At 42.9% G+C, this 15,847-nt stretch overlaps 1 pseudogene; it reads left to right on the top strand.

The window, feature by feature from the left end:
* Positions 1-15,847, top strand: part of LOC147419219 (uncharacterized) — a 109,351-nt pseudogene that overhangs the window by 92,214 nt on the left and 1,290 nt on the right.

The following is a 15,847-nucleotide window of genomic DNA, read 5'->3' as shown; positions in this document are numbered from 1 at the left end:
CCAAGTTTTGGTACAATGCTTTTCTCCAAGCTACCAAGGATGCATACGTGCTATCTTCATGAAGAAGGTTGGTGGAGGCACAACCTCAGAAACTTATAGCAGCTACTAACAGAGTTAAAGCAGATAGGTCTTCTAGAGTATGCCACTTATGAATCCAAGTTTGTGTATTTGTGGGAGCAATGGGTTTCCGCACTGGAGGAAGGTGAAGGAACACCTAATTTCCTCAAGAAGGACCATTTCATTATAGGCTATGGTTGTCGCTTAAAGAGAAGGTTAAGGTGATATTTCCTACAACGTATGAGTTGGCAGCAAAAGTAGCCCGCCTTAAATACAAGAAGCTGCACATACAAGCAAGAGTCAACAAGTCAAAGGAATCCAGCTCAATTGACTAACCCTAGTAACTGCAACAACATCTTAGAGGGCCCAACCACAAGAGGCATCAGAAGAGCAGCAAGACTTGTTGAGCCGCATCACTACCCTCCTGGAGAATCTGTATGTGCATTTGGTGCAACAAGGGCATGCACACAACCACAATCAAGAGCAAGGGAGAGGACAACAAAGGAAAAACCAAGAATACCACTGCTACAATTGTGGGGAAGATGGCCATGGCATGTACTATTGTCCACAACCAAGGAGGTAAAATTTTAATAGAGGAGCAAGACAAAACCAACTCTCACCACCAAGAGCAAGACCACCACCACCAAGGCCACCACAACAAGAACCACCTGTGTAAATCCTACAACCACCCATTCAACTACATCCACCACTACCACAACCTCTCATTTCACCCTTATCCCACCACCATTCAGCAACCCAATAGTAAGTGTCATCAATTTTGAAGTTAAGGGAAAGGTGAAAGTGGAGGAGGATATGAAAGGAGTGGTGAAAGGTAAGACCAAGGTTGAATGGGTAGATGCCCTAGGGGTAAAGTGCTTTGGGTATGGTGGATCTTCCCAAAAGGAAGAAAAGATAAAAATTAAAGGGGAGTCTAGCACAAATTAATACAAGTCACGATGTAAAATTGACATTGTAGAGTTTTCTTTGGGTGAATTTTCTAAACGATATGATTTGGTTCAAGATGTTTTTGTGCAGGACCCAAAAATCACCTGGCCTCAGTTACTCTCATAGCACCTAGGGTGAGGAGACAATTGGCAAAGATGGTTAGCACGAGACAACCAAAGCCAAAGATATCTAGGGCTATCTCTGGGAGGAATCTAGATGACATACTGCCAGTGATGGATGCTTACATCAAAGGGCAACACATCTCCAATATCTACATCAATGGTGATGCACAAATATGCGTCATGAGTGAAAAAATGATGCACAGTTTGGGTTTAGAATTGAGTAGGCTGACACCATGCCAAGCCAAAATGGAAAATAATATAAAATTTCAATGTGTTGGTGTTATAAATGCAGTTAGGGTGAAGGTGTTTAACACCGAGGTGGATGTGGATATCTTTTTCATGCCACATAAGGGGGAGGGCTATCCTATCATTCTAGGGAGGCCTTGGCTTATGGCTATGAGAGCTAAGCAGGACTGGGACATCAACATAATCCAAATGAAGGATGCCAAAGAAAAGCCAATACTTTATGACATGAAGATAGGTCGGCAATGCAACATGGATCTAGAAACCTCTGGGGATGAGTTTTCTAGTAGTGACTCTTCAACCACTTCACATGAGGAGTCAACAATGAATGAAGCAAGCGACAATAGCATTGAGGTAATGGGGATTATTCTCAAGGACCCTAAGAAGACAAAGCAATCTAATGCATTATCAAACCAAGGGGAGCCACCAAGTATACAACCTCTGGTGGTAGAAGTAAGTAAGCTACATTGAATGCTCTCTAGTGAGTTGTATGGGAAGGAGCGTGAAGATTATATTTTGATGCTAAGTAATTTTACCACATTGTTCATTGATGAATATGATAAAATCATTGGCATCACAATAGTTTAGCATCACATAAGCTCAAGCACGGAAGTAAACCTGTAGTGCATAATCTCAGGTGTCTAGGAGTAATTCAGCAAGAGGCCTTGCTCAAAGAGGTAAGGAAACTATTGGAAGCAGGTTTCATCTACCCTGCTGAAGACTCAAGTGGGTTTCTCCAGTGCTAGTCACACCAAAGAAGAATGGTAAGTGGAGGGTTTGTGTTGATTAGAAGCCTCTTAATGCAGACACAAAGATGGACCATTTTCCTCTTCCTTTCCAAGATGAAATTCTCAATGAGGTAGCGTGACATGAGCGCTACACAGTATGTGATGGCTACGTAGGCTTCTTCCAAATTAGCATCATTGAATGGTTTAGTGAGTTTCCTTCCGTTTGTATGTATGTGGGTTGAGTGGTGTAGTTGAGAGTAGTGAGAATCTAGATTTTGGTTTAGTTAGCCTTCTAGTGTGTTGTATGAATGGGATGGTCTCAACCTGGCAGGCTAAAGAGAGTACCTCCATGCGCCTATCATGTCATATGTGTCCTTGATTGACATTATGTTGACTTAGGTTGTGTTGCATGGACTTTATGGGTGGTGTGATTTGCTCCCACAACATTGGTGCCGTTGTCGAGGATACAAGGACTTAGGTAGGTCTTCCTACTAACACTTGTGTGATGGTTGCTTGCTTTAGTTTTGGCTAAAGAGAGCATTCTTTTCTCAAGTGGATCCAGAAGAGGGTATTCCGCAATCAAGTGAATAGCCAGGAAGCGTGTGTCTTGCCGAGGGTCTATGACTAGGTAGATTTAGTTAGATTAGAGTAGTTGTTGGTGGGCGAGTGATTTGTGAGGTGACAAAAGTGTTTGCTAGTCCGTGTGTGGCATTGAAGTGTTTTTCTACTCATAGATGCAAAACCCCATATGATTTGTAGGAGTAGCTTTAGGTGCGTGATCTGATTTTGATCTAGAGCTATTTATCACTGAATTATTTGCTGAAGTGCTTGTTTGCATTTAGAATCTCTTAAAAGTTAGCTTTTGAGGAAAAAATGCAATAAACAGCTTTTTGTTGACATTTTTTCACGAGACTGATTAGTGTTGAGCATATAAGAGTTATGTGTACATAAACTAAAATTCTCTAAGCTTGGACATCATATGCGTATGATGTCTCAAGGGGCATCTGGAGACCAAATTTGAAAAATTTGATTATGCCAGAGTGTTCGAAGGGAGGTTTTATCCTTAGTACACCTTGAAACTAAAGTTTTGACCAACCCTGGACACCCAAAAGAAAAAAGACGGAGTGAATGAAATCTGTCCAAAAATTCATCAACAGACATCATACGTGTATGATGTCTAGAGGGTGATTTTGGCAACAAATTCAAACTTTTATATTATACCCATCTTCTACATGTTGTTTTGGGCACATACACAAAATTTCATATCATTTGGGCTTATACATTGAGAGTTAAGGGGATTTTACTCTTTCAGGGGATTTCCTTGTCCAAAGTGATGATTTTGTGCATTTTTTAGTTCCAAAATTTGTTGTGACCACATATTCTTTTTGTACACACAAAGAGGCATCTGTGGTAGAAATAGATTTGAATTCTGACCACCTAGACATCATACGCATATGATGATTTAGAGGCCAAATATGAGGTCAAAAGATACATGTGAGTGCACCCTTGTGATCTACAGCATTTGGGAAGCATATAGGCCAAATTTTATCAAATTTGAAGCATTTTTGAGGTTGCAAAGACCATAGGACGCATCTAGGCAAGTGAATGCTTGTATTGACCATAACTTGCACAAAAATTGGTCAAATTCAATTCTGAAACTTGATGTGAGTTGCCAGTGAAGTGAGGAACCTCTAGAGTGAAATTCACTTCAAACTGACTAGTTAGACATCATACGTGTATGATGTCTAAAGGGCACTTTTAGGGATCAAAGTTGAAATTTGAGCTTACCAAGGTGTTACGCACAACAAAACAAGCTTACATACCAAATTTGGGCCAATTCAGAGCACATAGACCTCATACGCGTATGATGTCTCAAGTCCAGATATGAAAGTCCAATTGCACTTTTCACCACACAAGGGGATAAGAAATGATGTGCTAAGCTTGCTTGCAAAATTTCATCTCATTTGGATACATATTTTTGTGTTAACCCTCGCGGCTCACGGACACCCTATCGCCTACGACGAACGCCATATTATTTACTTGGTAGAGTCAGGTATCGGGCTTGTCGGTCCAATAGGAAAAGGATAGAGTGATCGCCGATGAGAGGCGCACTCTAACTGGAACATTCAAGGGTTAGTTGGCTAAGCATGGGCGCCCAAGTGTGAATGGGGCGAGCTCATATAAAAGTCAACTAAACCTAAAATTCATTCATTCATTCATTTGTGCAATAGAAGAGTGCTCTTGCTCCATCTCCATCTCCATCTTCTTCTTCTTCACCTCCTTGTGTGTGTGTGTGTGTGTGTGTGTGTGTGTGAGAGAGAGAGAGAGAGAGAGAGAGAGAGAGAGAGAGAGAGTGATTTTGCATTGCGATGACGGCACGGCGGCGGCGAAGGGGTTGAGCGCGGCACGACGGCGGCTCCTTCTTCTTCGCGGCGAGGAATCCTCCACGACAAGAAGCGTAGAGCGGTGAGTGACACACCAACGCCATCTTTGAGCTTACTAGTTTAGGCTTATTGTGTGCTTGGAGCCATTTGTGGCTTGCACACAGTGTATCGGCAAGTTTCTTGCATTGACAAGTGCGACATACGCGCACATTTTTGAGGCCGTTGCCGGGGAATGCCATACACTAAGCTTGAATGGCACTCTGTGCTTCTTTTGTGGTGCAATTTCAATTGTAGGAAAGGTAAGGAAGGAGGATGTGTGTGTTGAGAAAAAGGATTTTGTGTTGTTACTGTGTATTTTTTTTGTTAATGGAGTTTTCAAAGGTACTGTGTTTTTTTCTCTGTGTAAGGTGTTAGTATTAAGGTAGTTAGTTCTCTGTAATATAAAGTACAATAAGTAGGAAGTAGATCTGTGAGAGCTAATAGAGTGTGTTAGTGTGTAACAGTAGATGTATTAGTGGTTAGTAGGTAGGTAGAGTGTGTGTGTGTGTGCTCGCGCGCAGGCCGCGGCGACCTTATCCCAAAAATAAATAAATAAAAATTAAAGGTAGGACCAGGATCGGGAATATCTCCCAGACCCAAGCCCATACCCAAGCCCAAGCTCACGTTCAGGCTTAGACATCTATCGCCCTTTAAAATCACGTATTTTAGCTTCACACGTAGCTAAAAATCGACTTTTTTGAGGACCAACGGAGCTTCAGGAGACAGAACGTTGTGCTGTAAAGCACACCGCGACCCTCTAAGTGATACGCTCGTTTTGAGCTATTACACACTTTAATCAAAAAAATTGATCATTAAAAAACATTGAAAACGTTTTTATAAAAAAAAACGAGTAAATTGGACGCCTAAAAAAGTAAGCGGTTAACCTTTGAGGTTATTTGCCGACGCTTGTAGGGTGCCAAAGGCACATGCATCTGCGCTCTGGTCATGTGCTAGAGACGGAGAAACTAGAGAGAATTTCAACTTACGCGAGTTCTCAATATCCACCTACCTTAGGTTCCAGGCCCTCGGCAGGGACCCAAGGTAGTACAAACCAAGACCCGAACATAGCAGCTAGTGACTCTTCCTCTGACTACGGCGTCATGGAGGGTTACCCAATGCCTAATCCTGATAGCTCAAGCCAAGATATGCATGCCATGGGCCCACGGTCCGGGCCGAGCGTGCTTAGCCACTTGAAGGAAACCTTTAGTAGAGCCACTAGCTCCGAACATGGAGCTAATGATGTAAATGAGGGGGATGGGGAAGTAAATTCTCCATTCATGACCAACGTAGACCCTATGCCTTTAGAGAGTGTGCACGTGAATACTTCATTCAGTGCACCTCCTGACTCTCCAAAGCTATTCCCCTCCGAGGTTATACTACCTGATGGTAGAAGCCTTGCCGAAGTACAAGAGGTTGAGCGATATATCATCGCGGCTAGGGAAAAGGAAATTGAGAGCTTACGCAAGGCAGAGCAACGAAGAGAGTTAAAATCAAAAGCCCCTATGTCACTATCCTTGCTAAGAGAGCAATCGAGTGCTCCTAACTTAGCAACCGCTAAGGGTCAACCTCTAGAAAGCAACATTGTGCATCTAGCTCAAAGGACGCCCCTAGCACCTCAATCCTAGATGGAGCGTTCTTAAAAGAGAACTGGAAGTACGAACTACAAACGGAAACTCTAACCGACCTATACACAGGTCACACCTATCATGTGGGTTGGTTAGATGTCCTACAATCCACAATGGGTGCTACTAGCGTGGAGGATCAACAACAAAGAGTTTGTGAGGTCATCCATAGGGTTATTGAGTTAGAGAGACATAACCAGGGGATCCACATGCCTTCAACGGGTCTCATGAGATTCTTGGATACAAGGAAGGCTAAACAACCAACCTTATCGCAAATGGAGACTCCCTCGGTAAGTCCGATGGATCCCCCATATGTTGTTTCGCCAGGGGTCTCGGTCCAATCTGAGCCCACAAGTGATAGCTTTACCTTTCCAAGTCTAGCTCATCTTTCCCTTGATGACACCACGGCTACGATGCCTACCCCAATGATGGGCATGCCGCCATGGACCTCATTTTTTAGTAAAGCACCGCTACATGGTAGCACAATGCCTGCAATAGTACCTACAAGTGTGTACCAATCGTATGCACCTATGGATCCACATACTCATGTAGTCCCTACCCCTCCCATTGTTTCAACTATCTATGCTTCATAACCACAACACCCAAGTTCTTATTTCCATGGGACCATATCGACTAGCATTAGCATGTCACATCCGACGTATGCTATGCCTAGGGCCACACATACGAACATTGGGCCGCCACATGGCACAACATCGTACCCAACGTGGAACCCAAGGGCTTCCTATACGCCAAACCCAATGCCAATACATACTCCACATGTAGTCTCTAGAGCACCTCCACCCACGGTGCCTGCTCACTTAGGTGACTTGGAAACATTTGCTCAAGCTATCGGTCGATCTATTGTTGAGAATATGTGTAACACGCCTGATAGAGAGCCTAGAAGTAAGGCTGTACAAATAGCCAAGCTTACACAAAAATTTAGTGGAGACGGGGATGTGCGAAAGCATATCGAAGTGTTTGAACAAATATGTGATTCTCTAGGTGAACACAATGACCTCCATAAGAGTAATGCTTTAAGCCTAACCTTAAGTGGGAAGGCAGGGGATTGGTATAGAAACCTAAGGGTGGAAGAAAAAACGATTTACTCTACTCTTAGGAGACTGTTCTTGAAAAAATATATACGAGAGGGAGTGCTTTGGGGTGTTGCTTCTCAGCTCCAGAAAGCCCAACGAGAGGAAGGAGAGTCGGTGAGAGACTTTATAAGTCACTTGAAGCATTTGAATTCTCGTTGTAATCCAAATGAGCGCTTCAACAATAACCAATTGCTTGATAGATTCATTAGGGGGTTACGACATGAGGATATGTACAATGGCCTAGTCATTAGAGGTATCACCACTTGGGAAGAAGTCACCACCAATGCGATGCAATTGGAGGATAATTTAATGATTCAAGGAGAAAGAGTGTCTGTTGAGCCTAAATATTTTAGCTCGCAAGCATCGGGGCATCAAACAATGACCCTAAAGCCTATTGCTAAGGAGCCAAAGATATCTGAGATGACTTTAGCAGATCTCACCAAGGCTATTCAAGAGAGTCTTAGAGACAATCGTGCTCCACAAAACAATCACATGTATCCAAGAAGGGAGCAACAATGGTGCTCAGTATGCTATGGTCCGCATAGTACCAGTGAATGCCCTACTTTTAGAGTGAAAGTCAATGGGAATTGCAATGCATGTGGGAGGTATGGTCATCAAGCTAAGGATTGCATAGTATTTAAGCGTGCGATGGCTAATAGACCAACCTTAGCATGGACAGACACACCTCGAGTGTCTGCATTGATGCCGGCCCCACCTCTTGAACAAACGTCACAACACATGGTCCCTAGGGCCCAAAATGTTGTTCAAACAACACCCTTACCACCTCCAGTGCTAGGACCGCAACCACCACATCCGAGAATCACTTCTGTGAATCAAGTGGGTTGTGAGTCATCTATTGCTTGTGTGGAAGGCTGTGAGGAAGATATAGACCCTAATATTGCCTATGGGATGGATGCGCTTGAAGAAAGTCCACAATACTATATGGAGGACTATTGGAGACAAGTCAAACCTGTCTATCAAGTAGCTGCTCTTGCTGCAAGAGGCCAAAATATCAATTACACTGCCAAGAGACCACCTCTTCAATGGTATGAGTGTGGAGGTCCACATCGTGTAGTCGAGTGTTCTATTAGGCTACAAAAGAACGCCACACTAATGCAAACCAATCAAGCGAGCACGTCTACAATGCCAATACTCATGTGTAATCAATGTGACATAGATCATTTGATTGCCCAATGTCCGAATAATCCAAATACATTGAAGATCACGCTATTAAACTTGATTGAGGTTACCGAGGAGCCATCACAAAGTACACCTGTGGTACCAGTGAATGTACTCACACGATCGATGCTCCACAAACAAAATTATATTCTTGAAGAAAGAGACACAGCATCAATTGCCCAATCTCAGAAGAAGAAGAAAACATGAAGGAAGAGATCGCAAAAAGTAGCGAAGTCAGACCCCAGTTCAAAGACCAACATAGGAACTGGTGACGACCCCGTATATATGAACGACGTTGAAGAGGATTCTGATTCAGGTGAAACCATAGAGACCAAAATGACCACTAGGAAAGAAACTAACAAGGAAGATCGTCATGAGCCACAATGGCCAGGATGCAAGAAAAAGATAGGAACATATCCAAACCCTACATAGGAGATCGAGCGAGTGAAGCAATTAAGGAGTTTGGTAGAAGATACCCAAAGGGATCTAGAGCCAGCACCTAGGCAAATCCATATTACAGACACCATGTTCCCTACGCAACAACAACCTCAAAAAGTCCATAGACCCTTAGCCACACGTAGTGTCATCCAAGAAGAAAGTGACTTAAAGTCATGGGAAAGTGGGCGTACTCACTTCTTGTTGGAAAGAATGTTTACAGAGGGACTAGCTGACCCTATCGAAGAAATGGAGATTCCATCTTCCCCACGTCAAGGGACTGAAGCCCAAAAGGTGTCGTTAAATATTGCCAAATTGATGGATTTCATGGCTTCCGAAGTTAGAACCACCATCATGTCCAAACTATATGGAGACCCTGAGCTATTCTTAGCTCTTCGAGCTTTCCTCAATGGAGAACTGAAGGTCGGGCTACCACAATTTGCACAGATGGATGGAGCTAGGGAGATGCGAACAGAGGAGGAACACTTAGATCCACAACCCAACCTAGATGAGAACCCTATTGTAGAAATACCTCTTATCAAGTTGGGACAATACTTCGAGGGAGATGAATCCAATGCAACCATACCAATCACTACCAACGGATTAACTGTGAAGGGAATCCTTGATGGTGGCGCTGGGGTTAGCATTGTGACTAAAACTCGCTGGGAAACTATGGGAAGACCTCACCTTGCAACCACAACAATAATAGTGAAGATGGCCAATGGGTCTATTGTTAAACCTATTGGGATGCTAGAAGATCTCAAGATCAAGGTCTTCGGACATAAAATACGAATTACCTTCATTGTTATGGATTTCTCCAAGCACACTATGGCATCTGAGATGATATTAGGACGTCCTTTCATGAGGGAAGCAAAAATGGTGCATGACTGGTCTAAAAACCATGTCTACTTGCAGTTCCAAGATTCTGTCATTCGAGTGAATCTTGTTACTGGTCGAGCACATCCTCCAAGAAACAGGTTTATAATTGATCATAGATCTGACACAACAGTTCACTTGGCCCCATTGCAGTATTGTTACACGTGTAAAGCGGACACTGATGTTGGGGAAGATTCTCCTTATATGGATGTACTACCTGGGATGACCGAGTCAGACAATGTGGATTGGGTCCACCTAGCAACAACCATAGACACTTGGGGAAACAAGGGGACGACCTGGGTAACACCTGAGGGGGATGAAATGCCACCACTCGTACCCTTAAATATGCTAGAAGCAATGCATATAGCTTCTGATGACCTACAAGATAAAGGTTTGACTGGCATTGGGACCAGTAGCATCTCATAAGACTATAGCCCACACGATTTGGAGCAGAATCATCAATTGAAATTGACTCTGAGGACGAAGAGTCTAAGTTAAATCTTAGTGCAAATGTGGGGACAAACCATTCAGGGCCCAGTGGTACCCTAGATGACAATCTATCCAAGGGAGCAGAAGACCCAAGTAGTGATTCATCTAGTGACTCTTCACTAGAGATCGGCCGTAATAAAAGATTAGACAAGAAGAGTAAGAGATATAAGAGGCGACGATATCGAGCAAATGTGCGCGCTAGAATAAATGAAAAGAAATCTACCGCAGAATGTCTTAATTATATAGGAGCGTGTGATGCTCATCGGAAGTTGGTAGATAACTGGGGTGAATACCTTCAAAGTGTTCTGTGGTGTAGTCTACAACCCATTGACATCGCACAACTAGAGGCTACAGAGAAGCCAAAGTTGAGCCGTACCGTAAGGCGACGACAAAATCGAGAGTTAGCTCAACAACAAAAGGAATCGGTAGTGAAATCACAGTCCACAGAACAACAGGACTCCACAGACTTACACCCTGCACCTGAACATTTCAAATCCTATACCACAGAGGAATGTAAGGTTGTATATACAAAGGCTCAAAGAAAACCTATTGATGGAAGCAATGAAGTCTATGACGGTCCAGTGATAGTTAAGGAAATAGAGTTAGCAGACCCAGGAGAAGAGTCCAAACTTGTCTTCATTGCCCAAGATCTAACAGAGACTGAGGAGTGTGTACTTAGAGAACTTCTCAAGAATTCAGGGATATATTTGCTTGGACATATCATGATATGAAAGGTGTTCCACCTTCCGTGGTGCAGCACACAATCCCCATGAATAGTATGGCTAAACAAGTTCACCAACGACCCTACCCAATGAATCCTAAATATGAAAAGATCGTTCAAGAAGAGATTGAAAAGCTTGTGGAATGCGGGTTCATATACCCTATTGAGCACTCAGAATGGGTGTCTCCAATAGTGATTGTGCTAAAAAAAAGAATGGGAAACTCAGAGTGTGTGTGGATCTCGAGAATGTCAATGCCGCCACTAGGAGGGACCATTACCCCTTGCCATATTCAGAACATGTGCTTGAAAGTGTTGCAGGGAAGGAAGCTTATAGCTTTTTAGATGGGTACTCTGGCTACAATCAAATCACAATTGCGCTAGAGGACCAAGCTAAAACAGCCTTTATAACCGAATTTGGAGTGTTTACATTTCGTGTTATGGTTTTTGGCTTAATCAATGCCCCTACTAGCTTTCAAAGATTAATAAACACTGCTTTTAGAGAATATTTGAGGGAGTTTTGCGAAGCTTTCTTAGATGACCTTTGTGTTTATTCCTCTTGGAAAGAACATCTATCATGCTTACGAAAAGTGTTTGAGAAGTGCAGATTGTATCGCATCTCCTTAAATCCTTTCAAATGCCAATTTTGGGTTAAACATGGAGTCATTTTAGGGCATATAGTGTCCAAAAATGGGATTTCCACATATGAGAGCAAAATTAAAGCCATTGCTGAATTGCTACCACCTACAAACTATAAGGGAGTTCAAAGGTTCATGGGCCATGTTGATTATTACCGACGGTTTATTTTAAACTTTGCCGAGATAGCTCGTCCTTTGTACAAGCTTTTTATTGAGTTCCAATGGACTGCGGAGTGTGACCATGCTTATGAGTCCTTGAAAAAGACCTTGACTAGCACTCCTATTTTACGAGTGCTCGATTGGAATGTAATTTTCCATGTGCATATTGATGCATCAAACTTTGCTATTGGATGTATTCTAGCTCATCAGGAGAGCATAAACTGGACTACCCCATTAGCTTTGCAAATCGTCAATTGAATGATGCCGAGAGAAACTACACCACTACAGAGCGAGAAGGTTTAGGTATGATTTATGCATTGAAGAAATTTAGCTACTACCTTCTAGCCAACAAGTTTGTTTTCTATGTTGATCATCAAGCCTTGTTGTATCTCGTAAATAAACCTTGTTCCACTGGAAGAATTACACGATGGTTGCTAATTCTCCTTGAGTTTGATTTTACCATTGTGGTGAGACCTGGTAAAACACATGTCATGGCGGATCATTTGTCTCGCATACCCAATGGTGAAGCCCCTACTGGAGTCGATGATGAATTACCCGATACTTCTCTATTCCTAATCAAAACCATACCTGAATAGAGTGAGAAGATTGTGAACTTTCTAATTTATGGTTTTCCACCCAAAGAGCTTCGTAAGGACATAGCTCGAAAACTGTTAAAAGAATGTGAACCTTACTCTCATTGCAAGAACTCTCTACAGGCTAGGGAAGGACGATATTCTTAGACGTTGTGCCCGTGAGAATGAGTATTTATACATATTGCAAGAAGCCCACATGGGTATAGCCGGAGGACATTTCTCGGGGGAACTAACAACTAGAAAGGTGTTGCAATCAGGCTATTGGTAGCCTATCTTATTCAAGGATGCATCACTTTTTGCAAAAGGATGTGATGAATGCCAACATTACAAGATCACGCAATGAAAGGATAGGATGCCCTTACATCCTATTAAAGTGACTCAACCATTTGAAAAATGGGGGTTGGACTTTGTAGGTCCAATTAGTATGGCAGCTCGTAGCACTCAATCTCGATATATTATCGTTGCCACTGACTACGTAACAAAGTGGACGGAAGCAAGGGCGACACGTAAGGCTGATGTGAGGTCAACTGCCAAGTTTCTCTTTGAGAACATTATTACAAGATTCAGTTGTCCCTTTGAGATTGTGAGTGACAATGGTACTCATTTTATAAATGGGGTAATCAAAGAACTCACTACCAACTTCATGATATCTCACCATAAGTCCACACCTTATTATCCACAAGCAAATGGCCAAGCTGAGAGCACTTATAAAACCTTAATCTCTATCTTGACCAAAACGGTGGAAGCTCATCGCACAAATTGGGATTTAAAGCTAACTTCAGCTTTATGGGCTTATCGTACTGTGTACAAAGTTTCCATTAATTGCACACCGTTTAAGATGGTGTATGGCCAAGAAGTGGTTATGCCATGGGAGTTTGTCGTTCCTAGTCTTCGAGTAGCTTCTCAAAAAGGTTGGGATGGTAACCCCTTAGTTGAGCGATTATATATTCTTGAAAAGCTAGATGAAGAGAGGCAATTAGCTGTGCAAAATGCACTTGTAGAGAAAGATAGGAGGAAGAAATAGTTTGACCATCATCTAAAGAACAAATATATCAATGTTTGTGATAAAATCCTTATGTATGGAGTGCGTAGCGAAAAGAAAAAGTTGAAATATGCGGGAAAAGGACCATATAGAGTATGTGAGATCACCCCACAAGGAACCATTCGTGTGGAGACTCTTGATGGAGTAGTTCTATGGTGACAAGGTGCGAGATCAGGAAGCCCTGATTTTCTTTGACGGAGGAGCCAAGGCCAACTTCAGATCATCTGAATTGGCGGCTCGACTTGGAATTACGCCCGATAGGATGGGACTGCAGGCGGAGGCAGTTCTAGCGGCACCCAGATGGGATGTAGCAATTACACCTATCATTGGCAAACTTCGTTTGCATTGTCAGGGGTATTTAGGGCACGAGGACTTTTACATCATGCCTTTGGAAGGGTGTGACGTCCTCCTAGGAATCCCTTGGTACCACAAGAACAGCACCGTGGTGGACTATCAGGCTAAGAAAGTGACTTTGACAACTGATAAGGGCAGAAAGAGTGTGCTCGATGTAAAATTGAAGGGCGAGTCCGTCCCTATTGTATCGGCTTCGGCCATTTCAAAGTTAATGAAATCTAGTCTCTTTGTTTACTTGATCTACTTGAACGAATTAAATGATAAAGAAGGATCGAACCTGACAGAATTGGATCACGAACGACAGGAATTTTACATTCTCATGCTGACTGTTTCAAAGAAGGCCTACCAGGCGAGTTACCTCCATCTCGGCCTGAGGACCACACGATTGATTTGATTCCGGGAAGTACACCACCTAATCAGCCACCCTATAGGGTTAGCCGCGCTAAGAATGAAGAAATAAGGAACCCAGTGAAGGAACTCCTTGAAAAGGGTCTCATTCAATCGAGTACATCACCTTACTGTTTCCCAGTGCTACTAGTACTCAAGAAAGATGGATCATGGAGGTTGTGCATCGACTATAGAGCTCTCAATAAAATCACCATCAAGAACATATTTCTTATTCCAAGGATCGATGATATTCTTGACAGACTCAAGGGATCCTCTTGTTTCAGCAGGATAGACTTGAAGAGCGTTTATCATCAGATCCGGATTACTCCGAGGGATGTCTACAAGACAGCCTTTCGAACTAGTTTTGGATTATACGAATTTTTAGTGATGCCTTTCGGACTCACAAATGCTCCAGCGACATTTAATCGAATGATGGATAGGATTTTCCGAGAGTATCGGCCTTTTGTTGGCACTTTCTTTGACGACATTATAGTCTTCTCCAAGAATGAAGCAGAACATAGACAACATCTGCTACAGCTCTTTCAGGCATTGCGCAAGCATAGATTGGTTATCAACGCCAAAAAGAGTGAGTTTTTCTTACCAGAGATGCACTTCTTGGGACACATTGTCTCATCTCAAGGAGTGCAAATGGACCCGGCCAAAATTGACACTATACGTGATTGGCCTAACCTAAAGAATGTCCATGAAGTTCGAAGCTGTGTGGGCTTGTGCTCTTACTCCAGACGGCTCTTTCGGAAATTTGCTGAGATAGCCTCACCTTTGCACTTACTGAATCAGAAGGGAGTCCCTTTTTCATGGGGACCGACAGAGGTGACTGCTTTCGAGACACTCAAAGAAAAGATGACTACAGGACCAGTTTTGGCTTTACCAGATTTACAAAAGCCATTCGAAGTTTATTGTGATGCTTGTGGCCGTAGTCTAGGAACAGTGTTGATGCAAGAAGTCCATGTATTGCTTATGAAATCCGAATGTTTTCACGGCCAAAAATGGTAGCACAGATTTATGAGAAACAGCTATTGGCAGTCATCCATGCTCTTACTCAATGGCGACACTTTTTACTCGGAGCAGACTTCATAGTCTTTACAGATCATCAGAGTTTACGCTACTTCTTGTCACGGAAGCAGCTTTCGAAAAAGCAGATGCGATGGGCTAACATCTTGTCACAATTCCACTTCCAGATTGTCCATGTTCAGGGACACAAAAACTCAGTGGCAGATGCATTATCTCGGAAGCCCTTAGTTCTGGCTATTTCCGCGATTCACAACAGAAGCTTCGAGGATATGGTTGATCAGTACGCCATAGATCCTGATTTTTCAGATATTTTCACTCGAATACAAAATGGGGAGACAGTTTCAGGTTATTCCATATGGGATGGCTACTTGATGCGGAAAACGATGTGGTGTGTTTCACAGCCTTTGAGGGAAAAAGTTTTTGACAGAGTGCCATTGTCCACCCTTTACGGGTCACCGCGGCATAGACACCACCTTGAAGGGGGTAGAGCGTTACTTCTATTGGCTAAGACTCAAAAAGGATGTGGATGACTTTGTTCGAAGTTGTTTAGTATGCCAAAATGTCAAGTTTGACACGCATAAGGCACAAGGACTATTACAACCTTTACCCATCCCCACCCACCCTTGGGAAAGCATCGCTATGGACTTCATCTTTGATCTCCCCAAGACTCAAAGTGGACATGATGGTATTTGGACCGTCATTGACAGATTT

Source organism: Adiantum capillus-veneris, chromosome 29, assembly GCF_014529385.1.
Source record: "Adiantum capillus-veneris isolate H3 chromosome 29, ASM1452938v2, whole genome shotgun sequence".
Taxonomy (NCBI): domain Eukaryota; kingdom Viridiplantae; phylum Streptophyta; class Polypodiopsida; order Polypodiales; family Pteridaceae; genus Adiantum; species Adiantum capillus-veneris.
Note: the sequence above shows the minus strand (reverse complement) of the source record. Positions and strands in the feature narration are given on the sequence as shown.